The sequence below is a fragment of the Camelus bactrianus genome, chromosome 25 (assembly GCF_048773025.1).
Source record: "Camelus bactrianus isolate YW-2024 breed Bactrian camel chromosome 25, ASM4877302v1, whole genome shotgun sequence".
Lineage (NCBI taxonomy): Eukaryota > Metazoa > Chordata > Mammalia > Artiodactyla > Camelidae > Camelus > Camelus bactrianus.
In genome coordinates this window covers 19,426,497-19,443,973 of record NC_133563.1, presented here as the reverse complement: position 1 = coordinate 19,443,973, position 17,477 = coordinate 19,426,497, and positions in this window count along the sequence as shown.

The window sequence follows — 17,477 nt, the reverse complement described above, 5'->3', positions numbered from 1 at the left end:
TAGATTCTTAGCAAGACTGGGTTGTAAATCTGATTATGCTGCTAAATAAACCAAACCTGATTAAGCCAGTTTCACTAACTAAGATGATGACTCAAAGCATTCAATATTAACTAATGAATATGAGTTTTAAATGAAATTTATTTTTGCAAGGAAATCGAAGTGGAATGCACTTTTTTTCAAGAACTAATTGCTATATGAGTTGTTAAGAAGAATTTACTGCTGAGCTAGAAGTAGAAATTTTGGACGTTGGAAAATTTCATACAACAAAAGACTGATGTTTACTTTCAAGACTAAACATTTTCACTGTGTTGGGAGTGCTTTGCACATCTTAAACATCTTGCTGCCTCTTGAAGAAATAAAAAATGGGCACCATTCATTATGAATTGTGGAGGTGTTTTATGCAAAGGGCCAGAAGGTAGAATTCTGATCAGTAGCTCACTAGTCAAGGAAAAGACTCTTTCCCTAATCAAAAGTTTGTAACTGAAGCATTTGTCTAAGTTTTAAAGTACATTAATCCTCAATATGTGTGTAGCATGTAAAAAGTTTTATGTGGCAACCTTTTTTTTTTTTTTTTTTTTGATTAATTAACTAATCGGAAGTCCTGAATGAGTTGGAAGAGGGCTAGGACAATAAGGTATACTTTCTGAAGAAAGGATATTTTTCAACCCTTACTAGATCTTCCTTTACTGGTTTTATTTACTTAAGGAAGCAAACTCTTACTCAGTGAAGAGATCAATTACATTGAGCAAAGATTTATTGGATTTCCATTGCTTCAGGATACAGGATAAGTTACTGATCAGGGCATGAACGCATCTTCACAATCTGGTTCCTGCCTGGTTCTTCAGCCTCATCCCCCATCCCTCCTCACCTGACATCTTTATAGGTTAACAAGACAATGTACTTGTGAATTTTAAACCCCTACTATGTGTCAGCATTGCATGCTCTTGTACATTCTCTGCCAGAGGCCCCAAATGCCTCTCTTGTCATCAGGCAGGTAATGAATGCTGATTATGCAATGAAAACTCTGTTCATCTTAAAAAAAAAAAAAAAATCAGGATCTTTCCTCTGCCCTAGTTTGAGAGAATGCCAAACTATTTTTAATATCATCATGCCATTGATATTACACAGCAAGACAAAGTTTCCCCTGAATTTTCTCCAGAGTTTTTTCAAAAAATTCTCATGTGTTTTTAGGAAAAGCCTAAGGGGATTGGCATAGTGTTTATTTTTTCAAAAAAATTGTTAACAATATCAGAGTTTTGTTTTTTCACTTCAGTTAGCATTAATCCTTAATTATTACTTACCCCCCCACCATGTTCTAGTAAAGAATAATGTATCTTTTCCCCCTTCAGAGGATATATGGTACTGTGCTTGCCCATTCATATTTTCTTACTGAGATTAAAAAAAAAAATTCTTAAAGGTTCTACCATTTCTTGATGAAAAAATGAGACTATAAAAACTTTATTTTCAGTTTTTAGACTGATGACTGGTTTGTCTCATTTCCAGTTTTTCAATTTAAACGAACAAACAAACAGACAAAATATCCGGCTCTCTGCTAGATGAAAGGAAAATCAAAGACAAAGAGAAAAGGTTGCCCTAGGAAGAAAGACTTGAACTCAAGACTGTGCACCAACTTAGGGCTGGAAATAAGGGCCTAGGGAGCTACGAGGAGGAGGTGAATGACATTGCTTGAGTGGCCCAGGTGTGAGAGGTGGCTTTAAGGAGGAGGGGACCGTGTGTGTGTGTGTGTGTGTGTGTGTGTGTGTGTTCAGTGTCACATCCTCGGTTTGGGGTGTAGGTCATCCGTGCTCTGCATCATGACAAGCACAGGGAAGCTCAGATGGGCTAAGCAGGTTTGTGATGCCAGCTGTCTGTGAAACCCAGGTTGCTTAGTGGGGAAGACAGATGCCGTATAAATTCTAGTATTATGAGTGTAGAACATGAGCAGAAGGAAATGATTTCGATTTAGATGTAACAGAGCTGGAGACATAGGAAAACCTATGTATGTATGGGACAATATGGTGGAGGGGAAGGGAAGGGAGCTAACTGAATCTTTGAATACAAGAAAGGCTACTCTTAGGAAATGATGTTTGAGCTGATAAGCGAGGAAGCTGAAATTATTTAATTATGGACTGGATGTGAGAAATAAGAAAGTGGAGTTAAGGACTATCCTCTAAGTACTGGCTTGGGCACCTGTCAATGGGGATGCTATGAATAGTCTTGGAAAAATGATTTTGAGATGCCTGTGAGGCATTCTGTGTAGAAACATGGACCACATATTTCACTATATGGGTCTGAGTATCAGACAGGGTCAGTCTGGACTAGAGGTGAGATTTGCTGAAGCTGTGGATATACGTAAGATCCGTCAGGGAGATATGGAAAGAGAGATGAGCATGGAGTCTTGAGGATGGTGCTGGTAAATTTCAACGGTTCAAAAATGGGTAGAGGATGACAAGCCACAAAGAGACCTGGGCAAGACAGCTCAAGCAGGAGTGCATGGTGTGCTGACGCTGAGTCAAAAGTGCATGTGTGTGTATGTGCTTACAGGAGGAAGTGGTTAGTAAGGTCAAATGTCATTGCTAGGTCTAGCAAAATAAAAACTGAGAAGAATCTGTTGGATTTAGAGATAAGGGTGGAGATCATTGGCTATCTCAGCAAGAACAGTTTCAGTGGAACAGAAGGCTGCTTTGAATGAGTTAATGTGAAAAAGAGAAGTGAAGAAATTAAAGAGAGCGACTTTGAGAATTGTGGCTTTTGACAAGATAAGAGAGATTAGGGTCGAAACTGGAGGAGTGTGGGCCTGGCAGAGAATTTGTCCTCTTTCTTTTTTTTCCTCCTCTTAACTTTTACAATTTGATATCTTTAATTAAGTTTATTTGCTGATATGGAAGAACCAATAGTAAGGGGCAGTGTAGCTACCAGAAAGGATAAGGATAGTTCAAGTTGGGAGAACTGGAGTCGGGAGGCTGAACGGGATGTATTTATCACACAGGCTTTGCCTCTGTGAGGATAAGGGACAGCTCTTCCACCTAAGAACGATGTACAAAGATGAAGGACAGAAGGGAAAGGGACAAAGGTGAATTGATACATCTGGTGATGGGACGTCAATGGACTATGTCTTTCACAGAAAACATGGGGCCTTCAGTGAAGACATCTGCTGAGAGAGGAGAACATACCAAGAAGGACAGAGGTGGGTGAAGATGGCAAATGGTTTGTAGTCGTTGCTGTGAAGTGTTGGATTGGGAAACCTACCATAACAGCATTTTCAGAGTGTCCTTAATTTAGAGCTCATTAAGCTTGGCTTTGTCCCTCGCCCATGAGGCTTTTCAGTAAAGAGCAGATTCACGGAAAGAATAAAAAAGAATGTTTTCTTTGTCTTGGCCACCCCTTGTCTGATTTCTAGCAAGACGTTGATGAAAACTGCTCTGATTTCCATGTGCCTGTTGCTTCTCTTGATCCGGGTCCCATGGTGGTTGATTCTCTGGGATACAGTGACTGCTATGGAGATCATCACCGCTGTCACCGATGAGGGCTACTTCTCAGGGGACGGAGAGCTTGCAACGGCAGGCAAGCAGCCTCTTTGCAGTACACACCCAATTTTCATGAAATTTCCTTGGCAGTAAGGGAAGAAGCGAGGATGAGAAAACAAAACTTAAATCAACTGAAATTAAGGGAGTCACGAGTCTGGAAGAGGCCTTGGGAGAGAGATATTCTGACTTCTTGTGGACAAGGATGATATCTTACTTGATTTTTTTGTGTCCTCTCTGCCTGGCAGGGAGTAATAATAGCCAGTGTTTATTGAAGGTTGCAGTTCTGTGCCACAGACTTCTCAATGGTTTATACAGGGTAACTCGTTACATTCTCACCTTAGTGTGAGGCAGCCACTATTAATGTCTTTGCTTTTAACATAAGAAAACTGAAGGCACAGAGAGGCCTAGTACCTTGCCCCAGGATCACATGGCTAGAGTGAGGGCTCGGATTAAGCCCCAGGCAGTGGAACGGTGAAGCTCGCCCTGTTACAGAAACCCGGTGCGTGCTGACTTGAGTAAGTCACGCCCTTTTGCCGTGTTACCTCGTGTAATATAGTATTGCGATTTTATAGCTGAGGTCCAAAGTCCAGTTCAGGATTGACCAAGGTCACACCGTGAGTGACAGAGCTGGTATTTAACTTCAGCTCTTTTGACTTCTTGCCTTGTGCTCTCCCCACTTTGCTGTAATTGAATTAACTCTGTGTCTGATTTCAGGCATGGTGATCCCCTTTTGCCCCGAGTTTTGTTTGTACCTCCAACCTGTGTACCGCCTGCTCAGTTATGATCTAATACTTACTGTGTGGGCTTCAGAGTTTATTTGATTTGGAGCAACCTAAACGGCCTGTTGGCAAGGACTAAATATAAGATTGTGAATACAGGGACAAGGATGCATATTTCTGGCCAGAGGGGATCTTGCAAGCTAGGGTAAAACACTGCAAAGTATTGGCAACCGTTGCTGTAACAAAAATGAATTCACTAACTCTCAGTGTTTGTGGTATATTATAATGTAAATTCATCTGAAGAGAGGGAATACAGAATTAAAGCAATGATGTTTAATATTTCTAATGCATTACACTGGTTTAGAAAAGTGGGGTTTTTCAATTTGCAAAACAAATTAATTCCGGAAGAGTCTTGCCTTGACAATCACACGTAAGAGCCGTTATGTTGCACAATGCATGCACCTTGCAGTGTTCGGAATAGGCTACTTTTGTTGTTACTGCCCTTGTTTCCTCGCAACGTCCTGTGTTGTGACTGGGCAATGCATTTTGCTACACTGATTTGACTGAGGGAGAAACCACAGCACCGTGTGGTTTAAATGACTCATTCAGTCTCGTAAAAGTGGTCTGTGTGAGAGCCAGGGTTAGGATTTGGATCTTCCATCTTGAATGCCATGCTTTGTGTTAAGCCACATGGTGTTCCAATATATCATTTGGCCCATTTAAACCACATGGATAATTCATTTTTCAACACCCTGGTTATATGTCATCTTAGCTGTCATTTCCATTAGCTGCTTACACACCTGCATGTGGCTCATAGCAGCCTCCTTTTCTGCCTGCTGCGACATCAGGAGCGGTGCTCGTTGAGCAATAGAAGGCAACTAAAATACAACAGCAGCAACAACAATAACCCTTCTTTGTTCCACTCTAGTGCTTGTTACTTCCGGTTTCTGTTCTTATAGAGTCCAGCGTCACTTCAGTGCTACGATGCCTGTCTAGGGGGACTCACTCACTATTCCATTCTGTTGCTTGCAAACTTTCAGTGTCTTTCCTTATAGGACAAAAATGTTTTTGCATTTATGCTTGATGGAGCTTTGGAGATACCAAGAAGCATTTTATAACCATCTTTGTGAAGTAGCACAAAGGGAGCCTGGGGTGAAACCCAGGGTACAAACCCCCCATGACAGATTGTATATTTTCAACTTAAGTTCACCACCAACACACTCTTAGGCAGAGGAGAAATAAAGAATTGCATTCCCTGAGCCCCTCTGTTCCATATGGTTCCAGTTTCGTGTCTGCCAAGGAGAGGCATTCATGTGAGATTTGGAAGACAGGAGAGAAGGAAAAATTGACTAGAGGAGAGATTGACCCTGGGTTCACACATTTGTACATCCAGCAAATATTAATTAAGATCCTATATGTGGTGGACATTGTTTTACATTCTGATAATACTTCACCTATTCTCATAGAATTAATATTCTGTGAGTGAGTGAAGAGATCAAAAAAAGGAAAACCAAAACCAAAACCAAACAAACAACCCCCCCCAAAAATCCTCAAAACAAAACCAAAAAAAAAAAAAAAAGAACTAACAAGAAAATACAATTATATATTTTAGACCATAATGGGTATTATGAAAACAAAACAAAAATATGATAGGAGATTTTAGAGAGGCGAGTAGACATAGATGAACTTTCATTTAGGAATAGTCTGAGGTTCTAAAGGATGATTTAAAGTTGATTTCTGAGGGAAACTGTCACTTTTGAACCCTGTCTGGAATTTCTGCTCAATTGTTCAAGTTTCGAGTTAGTTGGGTGTTGTGCACGCATGCAGTTATCAGTGATTTCTCTAAATACCCTGTGTTAACACATGAAGTGTGTTGCTTGCCACTAGCTGCTGTGAGCAAAATAACATCTTGATCTGTGGTTTGAGATGCTGTTTGGCTCCTGAAAGTCAGTCACACTCTCCATTTTCATGAATCCTGCCCGACGGGAATGACACGGGATTTCAAGGGAGTCACTCTGACTTACCAGTGGGAACTGGGATTGGGTTCTGTAGATCGCTGCACATTTTATACTGATTTACTAGCACGCTGTCCTCAGCTCGGCTTGGTCCTGTCCTTTACAGGATTCCACAGGAAGGTGGCATATGAGCCCATATCTGAATAGATCTGGAAAACACTCTGGGTAGACTCAGACAAGGGAGATTTAACCCGAGGTTTCTCTGTCCCTCTCCTTAGGGAGTGAGGAACAAGCATGAGTCCTTACTTCCACAGGTAGAATTGAGTGTCTCTCCTTTGGAGATCGACTTTGATCTACGAGGAAGTGCACAGAGTGTGTCTTAAGGGCATCAAACTATAATTGCTCTCCTTCAAAGTGGACGATCATGCCCTCATCCTTCAAATAAAGGGGAACTGCATAACACCATGTGTTTATGTGACTTACGATTTATATCTTTTGAAAGGATTATGTCCTTCGTTAAAACATTCTTTTCACTGGGGATGGGAGATTTAAGGAATAAAGAGGATTTGGTCTTAGGAAGCTACTTTTTCTGTTAATTTTGCTTACCTCTGGGATCCTTTTATTTAAAACAAAAATTTCCTATGTTTTCTATGCACGTGTCCACGTGGAGACTTCTACTAGAAATTATCTGTCTCCATTCTCCTTATCTCATTTTCACAGCCCACCTCTAGACCTTCCCTATCTGTCACATCACATCACATCATGTTTCGGTGCTCGACTGTGCTGGGAAATACTCCTTTTCTTTCCAGTTCGGCTTTGAGAAATAGGGGCAAAGAGGGTTGGGTTCCAGTGTAGGCTTTTTACTTGATTACTTTGGCAACATGGAGCCAGACACTTATCTCAGATATGAGGATCTGAGTCCCACTGACTTATTTGTGGAAAGAGGGGGTTTTATTACAAAAGCAGCTGTTAAACATTGTAGTCTCAGGACCCCTTTATATTCCAAAAGCACTCAAGGTCTTTTAGAGTTTTTTGGGGGGTTGCAGGGGGGGGTTTGCTAATCCAGCATCTGTGCTGTGAGAGCCATTTGTTAGCTATTCAAAAATCCTACAACTTTGTAGTGAAACCATTGGTAGCCTGAAATCAACCATGGTGGAAATATTTACATCATGGAAACCGGCAAATGCTTTTTATTCAGTGAGCTGATTTATCGGCATACTACTAATGTACCAGGGAAGAAATAAAGACTGAGACATTAAAACATATCTATTTATTAAATAATTGAAAATAAGAATAGGCCTTATATATATTCATCTAAATATTTTCATAAAATATAATAACATTTTCAGAAAAAAAAATGAATGAGAGTGGCTTTTCTAAATATCTCTGATACCTGGCTTAATAAAAGACAACTATATTCTTACGTGGGTTTCTACTTTCAGTGGGTTGTGATATTTCAGGTCATGCAGCATTTGAAACAGTTCGTTGTCCCCTTATGGGAGAATAAGCAAAAGCAGGCAAATGCTATCTTCTTATTATTATTATAAAAATAATTTTAAGCTCATTGAACCACTGAAGAGGTGTCCAGGTACCCCACAGTCTTCAGATTATACTCTGAGAACCACTGTGTCAGAGAATCTCTAGCATCATCTCCATCTCTGAAAAAAAATAATCAATACTTCTAAATTCCTCTTCTATTTATGTATTTGGGTGGTAAGACTTAGGCTGGGATGCAGCCCCTTGGCAGTTGATGAGCGGGCTTTGAAGAGTGGCGCTCGGATTAAAAACGAGTGGGGAGTGAGTCTCTCCTGCTGCTCACAATTGTGTCTGAACACCCGTTACTGCCTTTTCCCTCCTTCTTGACTCCTCTCCTTCTTTCCTACCATTTTCCAGTGACCAGGCTTCCCTACCAGGCCAGGTGAGCAGGAGCTGAGGAACTCTAAGGCATCGAAAATGTGTGCTCACCGCAGCAGAGTTTCGAGCTCATGGTAAGTGAGGAGCCAGTTAGAGCAACCTCGTGATAGGGATGGCGCAGCTTGAGAGGCAAACCAAGATGCCCAGCTCCAGCCCCGAGAGCAGAAAGGTGTTCTGGGTGTGAGCGAGTGTGAGAGACGGCTGTTCTCTTCAGGCACGAACGGGTCACAGCCATCTTTGCTGCCTTTGAACAGGAAGAACTGTGAACTCCGGTCTATAGCAAGGTTGACAAACTTTGTAAAGGGCTGGATAGCAATTTGTTCCCCCTGCTTTGCAAGCCATTCAATCTCTGTTGCCACTGCTTGATTCTGTGATTCTCTTGTAGTGCAAAAACAGCCACAGACAATATGTAATTGAATGGGAGTGGTTCCAATAAAATGTTATTTGGAAAACTCAGCCTAGGCAAGAAACGAATTGGCTTTTTGTCTACTGGTGAAATTTCCTCCCTCACCTTGACATGTCTTGTTGGGTAGAATCTCCGGAATGTCTTGCCATTCACACATTTGTCCTGAATCACAAAGATATCTGACTAGCTGGGATAAATCCAATGAGGTGGTCGATCGAAATAATAACGGTTATAACACTTGCTAGGTGCCAGATACTGTTCTAAGCACTTAACATGATTTAATCCTCACAGCAGCCCTATAATTAAGCACAATTATTATTATTCTCATTTTTTTTTATTTCCCAGGAAATGGATGCACGAAAAGATTAAGCAGTTTTCCGGAGTTTATTCAGCTAGTAAATGATAGAGCAAGGATTTAGATGCAGGCACTGTATCCTATGCTGCACCGCTCCTTGATATATGCCGGGATTATGCTATGCCCCTGTGCACACATTTGGAGGTCAGGTAGATCTGAAGACTAATTATGTTGAGGATCAGAATCAGCTGAAATTTAAAAGTGGGCATAAAGCCTGCTCAGGAGTGAGCTAGTAAATCTACGTAGGATGTTCCCCAATTTTTTTCCAAGCCAGACAGTTTTGTCACACAAAGCTTATAATGAAGGCACATTAGGAAGGAAAATATTCTGATAGCAGCTGTATTAGTGTTATTAATGGAAGAAAAAAATGAGCCCGTTGAAGGACAGTAAATGGTACATTCTCAGAAATGGATGAACCTAAACAAAGAAAGGAGTAATAAAGGGAAAGAAGAGAGGTAAAGTAAAATGTGCACAGAGCATATTTAAACAAATATTTAGAATATTAAGCAAATCATTCTTCAAATAATAATCAAATGAGTTATGTCCAATGCAGCATTTTGGTAGAAGCTGTGTACGTTTTCTTAAATAACTGTACAAAGCCGTGTTTGAACAAGTTAAATGGTCTGGAATTAACTTTTGAAGTAAAAGGAATAGGAAACACAAAGTAAAAGGAAGAGTCGAACATAAGGGAACTGAAGAAGGAAGCCAGTTCCCTGGATTCCTCCATTGGATGAACACATCTGGATGTTTGGGGCTTTTTTAGCCAGTTGCTTCTCTGAGGCTGTGTTCTCTAAAAAGGCAGTTGCTCAGGACAACCCACTGTGGGACAGAAAGAACATACTAGAACTTTTCTTTCTGTTTTTTCCCTATCTCAGAGAATAATCTAAGTTGTGTAATCCAGGGGTAGATGGGCGGTTTCATGATGATTGAAGACTTGGGTGTGTTCTGTCTTCTTGTTCTGCCACTTCAGGGTGTTTTTTTTCAAGGAGTTTTTCAGTCAAAGACAGTTCCACGCCATGCCCATCTTCCAGCCATCAAGGAAGAGGGATCTGAGGAAGGGAGGGTACCATCAGGTACCGTCTTTCCTTCAAGACCTCTACCGTTTGCCAGAATTTGTTCCCATGGCTGTACCCAGCTACAAGGGAAACTGGGAAATGTAATCATCAATTACATGAGCCTGTGCCCGGCTAAAGTCTGGTGACTCCTTTACCAAAGAAGAGGAGAATATGATTGGTGGCAGTTAGCTGCTATCCCAAAATATTTAAAAAGGTTTATAAACTTAAGGATCAGTCATGCATTTTTCTTATACAAAAAATGAGTAAGTCAGTCTTCTGTGATGACCAACACTTTCGGTGGGGAGCTATATAGTTACAAAAATCAATACATAGGCAATATTTCTTTTTAAGGCGATGGAGAAAAAGGCTTTTTTTTTTTTTTTTTAATATATATGCTATGGAGAGAGTATTTTGAAAAAAGGTGCTTGGAATTGGGTAGTTTTTGCTGCTAAGCAGCATTCAAGTGAGCCTCCTATAAAAGGTAGATCTGAGGGCTAATTATGTTGAGGATCAGAATCTTCAAGTTTCTCAGCTGTAACACCATGTGCCTCAGTCCTGTTTTGACTCTCACTTGTCCATGTCTGTTATTGTTGCCCACCTTGAAAAACCCAAGGTTTCCAAACCTTACGATAAACAGTGCTGGGCACCATGCCAAGAAGGGGGAAGGGGCATCTCCTTTGTGTCTTAAATTATCTTCAGATGTCAGAAGTAGCTCTGTGTCCTGTCATAAAGTCCCCTCAGAGGTTCTATTAGTTTCTTCCCATTTCTTCATAGTAGATTTATGCCTAGTCCAAGGGACGGGTGGGATAAAGATGTTACTCTATCCTTCTCCATTGTTCTTCAATTAACTCTTCCTTCTCTCGCACACTTGCTCCCAGCACCGCCCCCTGCATTCTCAATTCCAAAAAAATAATGCTTCCATGCACAGTGATGAAGACACCTTACCATTGGATCTGGGTGAAATTGGGTGGGGGATGGTTTGACATCAAGGGTTAGGGGTGGGCTCTTGACTACACTAGCAGAAATTAGTAAAATATGCTCCCTTCAAATTATGAAAGAGTGCTTTCAGTGCATCTGCCATCTTGGTAGCCTCTCTGCATATGCTTCCATTTGTTAATATTTTTTTCTCAAAATGGGACACTGATAATTGAACTGGCGTTCCAGATGTGACCTGATTAGGTCAGTGCACAATAGTATAGTTAATGCCATTCTTCAAAATCAAATCTAATCAAAGTGGTTTCCTGCTGACAGACCTCATCTCATTCCCTTTCTTGGTTTTTGCCAATCATGCTCAGTTTATACTGATGGCCTTGCCCTGACTCATCCCAATTTCCTTCCATACAACTGATACACAAACCTCTTGGAATTCATCATTTTCCAGTCTTTTCTCTGAATATTGTCCCCTCTTCTCTACCTGAAAAAAATGTTCATAATTGATCAAACATTTTTTTTTTATCTTGTCAGGATTGAATGGCCCTTCCTCTTTAGTCCCTTCTCCATCATAGCAGTTATCACCTTTTCTTGTAATTATCTTTTAAGCCTATATCATCCCAACTGTAAGCATTTTACAAATACTGAGGGCAGAAAATACATATTATTCACCTCTATTTCACCAGCTTTTTTCTCTGCCCAGCCCATGCAGATGTTCAAGTTTTTTTCACACAGTTAATGGACTATTGTGGCATTAAGTTACATTAACTATTTCATTACAACAACTGCTTTATATTTATCACACTATGAAATACTAGATGTCTTCTTAGGCTTTTTTTTTTTAATTTGAATTACTCAGATTTTTGACTAAATTAATTAATGAAATGCCTTTGTTAATGTTGTTCTCGAATCAACCTGGGAAGAATTGCATTTTCCTACTTTTTTTTTTTCAGCCTAATCATCTGCCACTTGTACTATAATCACCATTATCTTTTCCAAGATAAGAACATTGAAGCCCAAAAAATGTAAGTGATTGCTGAAAGTTTCACGGCTAGTTAGTGGCATCAAAACCCAAGTCATCTCAACCTTTGTTTTTTTTTTTTTTTAATGTGCATTATTCTACTTTCCACTATTATTTCTAATTTATCTTTCATAAGCAAACCTTCAGCCTCTGTTTACTTCTTGCTACACCTTTGCTTAGCTGCAGGATTGTTCATGTTAACAGCACAGGATTGGGAAGTAAACCTCCGCAGTTCATTATGTTGGCTTTGAATCCTCCTAGTCTGGTGACCTTGAGAAGATCATTCAAGCTGTCTGAGCCTTGAAACTAAGAAACTAAGTAGTTTTCTTATCTACAGAATGAGTATAATAATTGTACCAATTTCATAAATGGTTGTGAAGAATAAGGGATTTGACATAGATAAGGCACTTTGATCACTAAATATGCAAGCAGGACATGTGTTTGTCATTATGATGATAATTACCCACTTCTCTGTGCTTTTGTATCTGTCACTAAACTTTACGGCTTCCTGTTGTAGCCCTCTGTCATCATATCCCAAACAACTGGCCAATATCTTGGATTCTCCCCTTGACAGTTTTAAATAAAACTTTTATTTTGGAATAATCTTAGACTCAAAGAAAAGTTGTAAGACTAGTATGAAGAGTTACTGCATACCCTTCACCCAGCTTCCCCTAATGTTAACGTCTCATACAATGGTTGTCCATTTGGAAAAACTAGGAAATTAACATGGATACAATATTATCAACTACATTACAGACTTCATTGGGATTTCATCAGATTTTCTGCTGAAGTCCCTTTTCTGTCCCAGGATCTAGTCCAGAACACTGCATTACATTTAGTACTCTATTTCTTTAATGCTCCTTTTAAAATGGGCACCCATGATTGGACTTGAGAGTGCTAATATGGGCAATTTTGTCCAGAGGATAGAGGCACCATCACCTCTTTCATAGCCAGGATGCTGCACTTTAAAGACATCTAATCACCCCAATCTCCTGATAGAAACCAAAGTGTGCAGACTGGGGAGATAATCGGTTGTCCTACTTGAAGGTTATACTTTCAGAAGCTAGGGAGCATGTAGGAATAAATAGACAGTAGGGAAGGGAGCTGCTCAAAGGAAAGTATTGGCAGGCTTCTGGGATTTGGTCCAGGATGATGGCTCACAGGTAAAGAGAGTTAATGTGAATATCTTCCAGTCTCTCTTGATTCAAGAAAAAGTTTTTAGAGAAAGACACTTATTCATTTATTCAAATATTTATTGATCACTTAGTATTGTTAGACATTATTCTTGGTGGTAGATGTTATTTAGAATCTATAAAAATGGTTTAATCTTTCTCAGATTAATTCTTTCTTGCAATGTAAATAAGCAAAGAAACTTTAGTTTTTAAATTGTACTGAAGGGGAATAGAATTAGTCCCTAAAATATGTCTCTTTGGCATAAGGATTATTTTAGGCTGATTGTTAAAAAAAAAATAGCAGCAAACATTGGAAATGCTCTGAAAACCAAGAAGTTACACTTTTGTAAGAGACATTTCCATTTATAAGGGAAATCTTCATTTGTAGGGTAATCTCCCTCTCTGTACCAGGAAAAGGAAGATGACTAAATCTCTAGAAACTCTTATCAGTGGAGAAGGCAACTGACTTAAGTCTACCTAATAAATTTTATAATTGTTTCCTGTGCTTTGCCTGATAACTTCCCACAACTGGTTTCTCCTCACCCCACCCCCAACATCTTCTTTTGTCTTTAGCTAGAGATGGTATTTAAGTCAGTGGCTTGAGCCATTCTGGGGAGTTACTGAGTTTTCCTGGGTATCCTCCATGTATACAAGAGCTATACATGATATTAAACTTCTGTTAGTTTGTTTCCTGTTAATCTTTTATTACAGTGAGTGGGTGAGGGGAGAACTCAGCCAAGAACCAAGAAGGGTAGAGGGTGCCAACTAAAGAATGTCACTTGCTATCTGGTTCTACAATAATTAAGTCATTAGTCATCCCACTTGCTTACCTTCAATACACCCTGAAAGGAATTCAGGGCGAAGATCAGGAATGAGGCACTCTGTGCTTTGGGAAAACTAGCAGAATAGTCCTTCATATAGATTTTTTCAGGAGAAAAATTTTATGAACTCCAATTTTTGTATCTTTGCATACTTGGAAAAATACTAAACCATGAACTCAGACAACCATTCCCTCATGACTAGCAGCAAAATTCTACGGAGATGTGTGCTTGATTGCACGCATACCTCTTCTCCAAAATCACATATATACTGACCTCTCCCCTTACTTCTTCAGAGCAGTTCCTCAGACCTAACTGAGATGCTGTCTCTTGGGCTATAGTCCTCAGTAAGTCCCCAAATAAAACTGAAACTCACAGCTCTCATGTTGTGCATTTTTATTTCAGACAACAAGGAAAAATTATTTTTCCTCTCCTACAGTATCATTTCTTGATTGCAAATTCTTTGAGGACAATGACTATACCTTATTGTTTGCATCATTTAATTTATATTTATTGAGTTATTTAATTTCCCATATTGTATTATTAAATATCATTTTTTAAATCTTGACTATGTGTCAGAAACTGTGTTCAAACCATTGATATTATCAAGTAAATACTCCTTAAACCCTCCAAAGTAAGGATTTATCTTTTACTCACAGAGGTTGGGTAAACTTCCTCCTCGTGATCTCAAGACTTTCGGGGTCAAAGCTTGGATTTACATCATTCCACTCTGAAAACCATATCTCAAGACTGCACTGCCTCTTGCTGTGAAATCAGAACTGGGGGAGACTGCAAAGCACACAGTTAACTTGAGAGTAAAGGGCTAAGACATCCTATTCAGACATAAGTTTGAATCTGCTCATTTATTAGGGGAGAATGATGGACGGAATGCAGTTGTGTTTATGTGGTTGAGAGTAAGACCTTATGGAAGGATTAAGGGAATCTGAGGAGAGGGCTATAAAATAAAAGTTTAGAGAAGAGAGTGGATTTTCTAAAGCAAAAAAACACTGATCAGAAGCAAAGTCAGTAAATCTTCAGGTTTTTCTGTGGTGGTAAGTAATGAAAAACAAAACAACAACACAAAAACAAAGTCAAGAAACAGAACAGGCCTGGGGAGAGGCTCTCAGTCTCTTGTTAATGAGACCTATCTCTCCTCTCCTCCCTGGAGGGCCATGTCCACCTCTGCCTCAGACTCACAGTGCCCCGTGGAGGGCGTGGGTGGTCATGGGCAGCCATCACAGGAGCAAAGGCTGAAGCTGCCGCTTAATACCCTGATGCCCGGGCTGAAGGTTTTATTCTTGCATCTTGAATAACACTGCCCAGATTATGACAAACAACCTTATGAGGTTGTGTCATTGCTTAATGTCTCATGAGGCTTCCAAGGGCGCATTTCCAGCATGTTCTCCCAGAACAAGGTCACGGTAGGATTAATCTCCAGATCAATGTCACCCTTGCTTTTGATGGAAGGAGTGTCATACAACTTTTGCTTTTCTCAAGGTACTCAATTCTCTCTCGCTTGCTTCACCTCTGTGCCTTTATTATACAGACAAGAGCTACTTTGAAAGAAGGTCAGGGAATAACTATGTTAATCAACCAATGTGTGGTACCAATTTTGAGGGGGGAGGGTGTGACTTTAGATCTTGAAGGACTTCTCAAGCTTAAATTAGAATTTGGTCTTCAGAAAACCTTGCTATTCCAATTTGAGAGTGGACCACCTGTAGAAGAACCTTAGATGCCAGCTGGTTGAACTGCCTTTCATTGTGTAGACAGAAAGGTTAAATGCTTTTCCTAAGGCACAAAGTTAGCTATGGGTACAAACCCAATCACCTCACTTCCAAACCAGTGTTTTTTTCGAACGTGACACTAAAAAACAAGAGAAAAAAAAAATCAAGAAATCCATTTATAATAAGGTATATATATGTATATACATATATATATATAGTAAGGTATATATGTGTGTGTGTGTGCGTGTGCGCGCACACACACACACACACACACATATGTAATTTTTTTTTTCTATTTTGCCTGGAACTAAAGTAAATAGTCTTAAATTTTTAGAAGAATTTTTAGAGGCCTTTCGGTTAAACACCAAGATTTTCCACCCTTCTTGAAAGCCTCTTAGAGGTTTGGCTGGTGGAAATGACTGGCATTTGATCAAATGATCAAGGAGAATATTTCTGTGACCAAGTCAAGCATTCTGCTGGGAAATCTATTATATCATGGTGATCATTTTCCCTCCATGACTATGGAAATCAACTCCATAAAGTAAAGTAAAGTGAAAAGACGCTTGAGTCTCATAGGATAAGAAGGTACCAGGGAAGAAATATTTGTTTCAGCTTTCTGCTTCAGAAGCCATGTAGTGACATGAGACGAATAACAGCTCATAGACAGTAGACCACCACCAATGATGCATTAAGTTCAGGACTGTTATGAGGGAGAAATAGGACAGAGCAGAGCTTGGTCTCATTACTCATTTTGTGCCCCAGGCATTCAACCCTTTCAGAAATAGACCTGCCATTATGATTTTGTTACAAACCATGGTAGTTCTCCTTATTAGTGAGAAAAGTGATGGGAAGGGACAGTGTTCTCACCTGCCATTTAACTTATCATAGCTTGTCCATGGATGTCTATAAATTAAAGAACCTTGTTATCTCCAGCTGAATTCTTTTATTCCTAATCACATCTGGGAGGAAAGCAAAGTTTTCTGAAATTCTTTTAGTGGAAGGAGACAAGGCTTAGACACATTTAGACTAGCAAGATTACTTTCCTAAGTACTTTGACTCTGTAAAATGAGGACACAAGGCTAGATTATCTTGCAGATATTTTCCAGTACACAAGCCACAAGATTTACAACATTTATATCTCTATTTCCTCTCTTCTCGGTGATGAAATGGATAGATCTTGAAAATTTATGAGCAAAGGGAGGAACTACATATACACACACATTTTCTATCTCTGTCTCTCTTTCACTCACAGACACACACTTACACACACACACACATTTGCCCAAGTTGATACAGCCATTAACAGAAGTGAGACCAAAATCTCTGACCCCAAGATCTGTGGCTTATGCTAGAGGATCAATAGAAAGGTCTGGAAACTAGGTACAAACAATAAGAGCCCAAGTCACATCACCTTCATTCTCAAGCCTGCATTTTATTGCTCTTTCTTGGCAAATGCTAACCACATTCCCTGTCTCTGTCTCTGTCTCTTTTCCTCTCTCTCTCTTTTATTTACTTCTTTTCAGAGGCATTTTAGATGTTTTCTTAGTCCATCTCTCTGATTCCAACAGAAGATAAACACACAAGATGAGTCCCATCTGTATTTTCTACCTTTTTCATTTGCTCTCTTAAAAGTAGATTTTGGAGAAGTAACACGATAACGTGGAAAGGACATAGATTTTAGTTTGTTAGTTTCTTGGTTTGTAATTTGAGGATGATAAGCCATCTCCCGGGATTATCATTAGTTATGAGGCCCACTTGAAGCTTTAGTACCACGAGACTGGTATATTCTGCAGCAGATAGGGTAATCCTCCCGCAGAGCTGATGCAATGCAGAATGGGGAAGACTTGGGGAAAGAGGGGGTGTGATTGCCTAGCCTATGTT